This window comes from Rhincodon typus, chromosome 30, assembly GCF_021869965.1.
Source record: "Rhincodon typus isolate 14 chromosome 30, sRhiTyp1.1, whole genome shotgun sequence".
NCBI classification, from domain to species: Eukaryota; Metazoa; Chordata; class Chondrichthyes; order Orectolobiformes; family Rhincodontidae; genus Rhincodon; species Rhincodon typus.
The window spans coordinates 34,955,973-34,962,408 of NC_063361.1; positions in this window are offsets into that span (position 1 = coordinate 34,955,973).

Consider the following 6,436-nt stretch of genomic DNA (forward strand, 5'->3'; position numbering starts at 1 on the left):
CAATGTGCAAATAACCCGTGCAAGAACAAGACTGGGGTTACTTGTGACATTTCCATGTTGAACATTCCATTGGTAATAATTGCCCAAGCCTGAAATGGCAAGTGGTAATTCCTATGAAACTAAGCTTGCTGAAACTTGTGCAACTAACTGAGAACCAGCATGATTAGGGAAGACAGGAAAGAATTAAACCAACGTTGCTCTCTAAATGGTGCCTGGATTAACTAAAAACTTTAGAAATCTACAGCCTATTGTTTTCTTATAAGCTTGTAATAGAAGACATAAGAGATATGCCAGGGTGGCATGGTGGCTCAGTGGTTAGCACTGCTGCCTCACAGCACCAGGGGTTCGATTCCACCCTCGGGCAACTGTCTATGTGGAGTTTGCACATTCTCCCTGTGTCTGTGCGGGTTTCCTTTGGGTGCTCTGGTTTCCTCCCACAGTCCAAAGATGTGCAGGCTAGGTGGATTGGCCATGCTAATTTGCCCATAGTGTCCAGGGATGTGCAGATAAAATGGGTTATAGTGGGGTGGGTCTGGGTGGGGTGCTCTGAGGATCGGTGTGGACTTGTTGGGCCGAAAGAATTGTTTCCACACTGTAGGGATTCTATGATAATTAGTGTACAGTCCTCTGAGATATGTTAGTACAATCAAAGGAAAAAAACCATCCCTCGTTTGGCAGCGTAGCCTTCTGTGTCAAGTCCAAATTCACATCAACCCTAATTACCTGTACATATGCTGGTGGAACTCATCATTGATAATGCCAGAGTCTGGAACACACACACACACTAATCTATGGGGTGAATTTGTAATTGCAGATACACTCTATTTTTTTCAAAATGCCCACAATTTGTAGACAGTCAATGTGGCATTTTATAAATTCCTACTTTGGAAATAAAACCAGTCTGACTCCAAGTTAAAACACAGACAGATTCTACACAAGGCCTCACACCTAAAATGCAGTGTCTGACCTGAGATGTCACCTCTGGTATACTGATAAAATCTTTAGTTATCTCAGGGCAGTGATTTGAAAGAAATTCTGGGATTTGCATGTTAATCAATTGAAACCTGGATCTCCGTTCTAACTGATTAAAGATTTAACAGCCATCTTAGGTTTGTTCAATACATTCACATCAGTTCTATGACCCTTCGATCCTTTGCTTATAAGTTCCGTGTCTGATGCTACCTCTCTCACTGACATCAGAAGAAGGAGCGAGACTCCGAAAGCTTGTGTTTTCAAATAAACTTGTTGGACTATAACCTGGTGTCATGCGATTTTTGACCTTGTCCACTTAAGTCCAACACTGGCACCTCCACATCAAGGAAAACTGATCATTGAATGCAAAACTAACAATAATTGAAAGAAAGGACCAACATTTATATTGAGCCTTTCAGAAAGTCTGGATGTCTCAAAGTGTTTTTCAGCAAATTGGCATTGCTTTTAACATAACATAATATAACATAAGAACTAGGAGCAGGAGTAGGCCGTCTGGCCCTTCGAGCCTGCTCCGCCATTCAATAAGATCATGGCTGATCCTTTCGTGAACTCAGATCCACTTACCCGCGTTCTCACCATATCCCTTAATTCCTTTATTGTTCAAAAAAAATCTACTTTTTTTTAAAAGCGTTTACTGAAGTAGCGTCAACTACTTCACTGGGCAAGGAATTCCATAGATTAACAACCCTCTGGGTGAAGAAATTCCTTCTCAGTTCAGTCCTAAATCTGCTCCCTCTAATCTTGAGGCTATGCCCTCTTGTCCTAGCTTCACCTGCCAGTGGAAACATCCTCTCTACTTCTATCTTATCTATTCCCTTCATAATTTTATATGTTTCTATAAGATCCCCCCTCAATCTTCTGAATTCCAATGAACATAATCCCAATCTACTCAGTCTCTCCTCATAAGCCAACCCCCTCAACTCCGGAATCAACCTAGTGAACCTCCTTTGCACCCCCTCCAGTGCTAGTACATCCTTTCTCAAGTAAGGAGACCAAAACTGCACACAGTACTCCAGGTGTGGCCTCACCAGCACCTTGTACAGCTGCAACATAACGTCTCTGCTTTTTATTTCAATCCCTTTAGCAATGAAGGACAAAATTCCATTTGCCTTCCTAATTACTTGTTGTACCTGCAGACCTACCTTCTGTGATTCTTTTTTTACTGGCTATGATTCTTCTTACTGTCAAATAGCCACAGATCCTCACTGTTTAGGCTTAAATTAAACATAAAACATTCAGAATAAATCTCATAAGTTTATCTGATCATGGAACTGAATCCCTGTAAGAGTCAACTAAATAAAAGATTAGCAAAATTGGGATTCAGAAAATCCCAATTACATTATCTCGTTTGAAAGCAATGGCAGGATGTAAACTACAAGTCTCACTTGACATTACTGTATTGGATCGTCTCCCTTGCAACTTTATCAAGATACAGCTCAGCTGGTGCTATGGTCTGAAGAGCTGCAACGAGACTTTAATCCAAATGAACCTGAGGGCTCTGGATGGGTCAAGAGTGTGAGAACACTTAAGGGTGCTGAGTGAGCAGGAGATAGCATGACGGGGGGATGTGCACGCCACTCCACTTAAGTGTAATTTATCTCTGAGCTAATTTCTGGGTCATCTGGCAACAGTGGGCAGGTGAATTATTTAGAAGAATGTTCTCTGTGAATTGGGTAATACTTTTTTCAAATTATTCAACCCATCAGTTGCAATGAGAAGATGTGAGTACATCAACACTGAACATTATTGTACATTAAGTGAAATAATGTGATATGTCCCCCAGGCAGGAATGTACTTTACAATTTATACTTCTACAAATTTGTAGCCAGCACATCATGTGAAAGAGTTGTTGAGAGGGAGGGCAGGAATCTGTAAGAGGATGGGGCAAAATAAATGAAAAAGATTAACGAGAATTTTTCTTTATGAAGAAAACCCTTTGCATTGGTGTGTACACATGCTTCAACCCACCACTGCTATTAGTTCGCTCTCAAAACTGAAGCACAGATTTTCTTACTCAGTGTTAAAGATGCCTGACATTGTAACAGACGATAATATTCAAGACATTGGAAAGGATGCTTAAGTATAGAACCTAAGTTAAAACTGTCATGCAGCTAGCACAGGGGTGGACACTTTAACAGTCATATTTTAGGCTGTTTAACAGGTGTAACAGTATATGAATAATAGAAACCCAGAAACAACAATATGCTAATGATGAGATTGTTGACTTGCTCGCCGAGCTGGCTTGTTTTTGTTCAGATGTTTTGTCACCATGCTAGGTGACATCATCAGTGGAGCGTCAGATGAAGTGATGTTATTCTACTCCGCTTGGAATAATGACCATATAATCTAGGATAAATTAGACCAATTAGTTTGGTTCCCATAATTTTCTTCAAGATAATGTCATGAGCTGTATTTTGTAGAGATGGGAGGGCAGACAGGGTCAATTTTAACATCTTGTTTGATAGTGCAGCACTCGCTCAGTATTGCGTTGGAAGTGTCAGCCTAGATTTGTGCTCAGATATGTGGAGTGGGACTTGAAAGTGCCGTCATCTGGTTCGGCAGTAAAACCAGTACACTCTGAGCCACAGCTGACACACTGTGCCATAATGTTAGGGTTATGAAGTCCAGAATGGGAAAAGAGGTTGGACTAGGTGTGGAGCTGTAGATGTTTTTAACAAAACATTCTCTGTGAATTGGCCAATTTTTCTTCAAAATGTTGAACTTGTCAGTCCCAGCGATGAGGTATTAGTGGATTTACACTCAGCATTATTATACAACCTGAATTCTTACATTTGTTTTAGTGGCGATGAAAATGTATTCAAAACATTTTGAACTATAACTCTACACCAGGAGACCATTGACATAAGTGGAAAGTAAAATTTTATTTTAAAAAGAGAGTTTATGTCTGTTGAAACATTGTTGGAGAGTGAATGGAAATAAGGGAAAACTTTGAATAAAAATAAGTGGGGACTGCTGTCTATGAACATGATAACAACTTTCAAAATTACAGTTACCAATTATAACTTTGAAATACTTTAATCACAACTCCTTCATTGGTACTCTGAAGGTTAACAACGTTTTGACTTAGTGACCTTAATCTGCCAGAAGTAACCCATATCTCTTAGCTGTGAAAATGTTTCACAGAAACAAGCCGAAGATTGCACTCTGTGCCTTGCCCTGCAGGAATGTTACAGGCAGTATCATTCCAAGACATGCCTGGCATCTAACACATATACTTCACTGACTCAGCCACATCTTAATTCTTTCCAAGTTTCTCTTTCTGATCATACTGACTAATGAAACTCCACAGCAATCAAGAATGAAACCGTATTTATACAACACCTGTCACAATCTCAGGATGTTCCAAAGTGTTCTATTACTGCTGAAACAATAAATCTGAAGTGCAGTCAGTGTTGCAATGTAGGAAATGCTGAAGCCAATTTGTGCACAGCAAGCTCCCATAAGCAGCAAATTGGTCAAATAATCTTGGTTGAAAGTTAAATATTAGCCAAGATACTGGGAAAAGCTCTATCAAAAACAGAGAGTGCTGAAGAAACATTGTATCTGTTGTGAGAAAAACAGAGTTAGTATTTTGAATCCCACGACCATTCATCAGAACTGACAATAGCTGGAAATGATGGCATTTATGCTGATGATGGGGTGAAGGGGGAATAAATAGAGTATATAGAGACAGAGCCCAGAGAGAGAACATAAGCATCAGCATAAATACCAGCTATTGTCAGTTCTGATAAAGAGTTACTGGACTTAAAATGTTAGCTCTGCTTTTCTGTTAGCAGATGCTGCCAGACCTACTGAATTTGTCCAACACTTTCTGTTTTTGTTTCAGATTTCCAGCATTCACAGTTCTTTGTGTTTACTATACTGGGGAAAATTTCCTTGATATTTTTCAAATAGCCCATGGCATCATTAGCATCAACCTGAGTGTTGCCAGACGCCTCCAATAGTGTACCACATCCTCAGAATTGCGCTGAACCATCACTTGAGATTGTGTGCTTAAGTTTCCAGCGTGGGATTTTAACCAAAAATCTTTGCACTCAGAGTTAATAGCCTTACTCAGAGAACCATAACTAACACTAAGACTGTGTGTTAGGAAGTGGGTGAAAGTGTCATGGCTGAACTTATATGTTCAGAGGTTTAAAGCTAACAGACTGTCCAGGAGAACATTGGAATTGTTAAATCTGGAAGAAACAAAAGCATGAAGAGTCAGCAACAGAGATAGTAAGAATTGCTGATGCTGCAATCAGAGATAACACAGTGTGGAGCTGGAGGAACACAGCAGGCCAGGCAGCATCAGAGGAGTAGGTAAGCTGACGTTTCAGGTCAGAAGAAGGGTCCTGACCTGAAACGTCAACTTTCTTGCTCCTCTGATGCTGCCTGGCCTGCTGTGTTCCTCCATGAGTCAGCAATAGGTAGTTTTAATGTGGAACATAAATGGTGGAGATGAACAACTGGGAACCTCCATAAATATTCATCACAACTCTGCAGATATTTTTTAATTAACCTGTTCATAGATGTTAATACACAATCTTCACAATTGGTACAACTGATACTGCCCATTTAGTAAACTGAACTGGTTTGATGATTCCTTCATTTTCTAGCCTCCCAATTTCTGCTTTTACTTTTGCCCATAAGGCAAATGGCACTGGCAGACATTGCAGAATTGTGGAATTGCTTCCTGGTCAATATGCAAGGTGGCCTTGGCTCCTTCGATAGTACCTAGAACTTCCTGAAAATCTTCTGTGTATTTAATTAGGACAGCAGTCAGGCAGCCATTTTCTAACTGAAAAGCATTGAACCAATCAAAGTGAATCTTTCTCAACCTATTTTGGCCCATCAGGTTTGGGCCTGAGCCTTTTACAATAATCAGTGGGAGCTAAACCAGTTGCTTCTCATAAGAGATAGTAGGAACTGCAGATGCTGGAGAATCCGAGACAACAAGTTGCAGGGCTGGATGAACACAGCAGGCCAAGCAGCATCATAGGAGCAGAAAGGCTGACGTTTCGGGCCATGACCCTTCATCAGAAAAGGGGGAGGGGAAGGGGGTCCTGAAATAAATAGGGAGAGAGTGGGAGGTGGATAGAAGATGGATAGAGGAGAGGATAGGTGGAGAGGAAACAAACAGGTTGAAGAGGCGGGGATGGAGCCAGTAAAGGTGAGTGTAGGTGGGGAGTTAGGGAGGGGATAGGTCAGTCCAGGGAGGACGGACAGGTCAAGGGGCGGGATGAGGTTAGTCGGTAGGAGATGTGGGTGCGACTTGAGGTGGGAGGAGGGGATAGGTGGGAGGAAGAACAGGTTAGGGAGGCGGGGACGAGCTGGACTGGTTTTGGGATGCAGTAGGGAGAGGGGAGATTTTGAAGCTTTGGGAGGAAGAACAGGTTAGGGAGGCGGGGACGAGCTGGACTGGTTTTGGGATGCGGTAGGG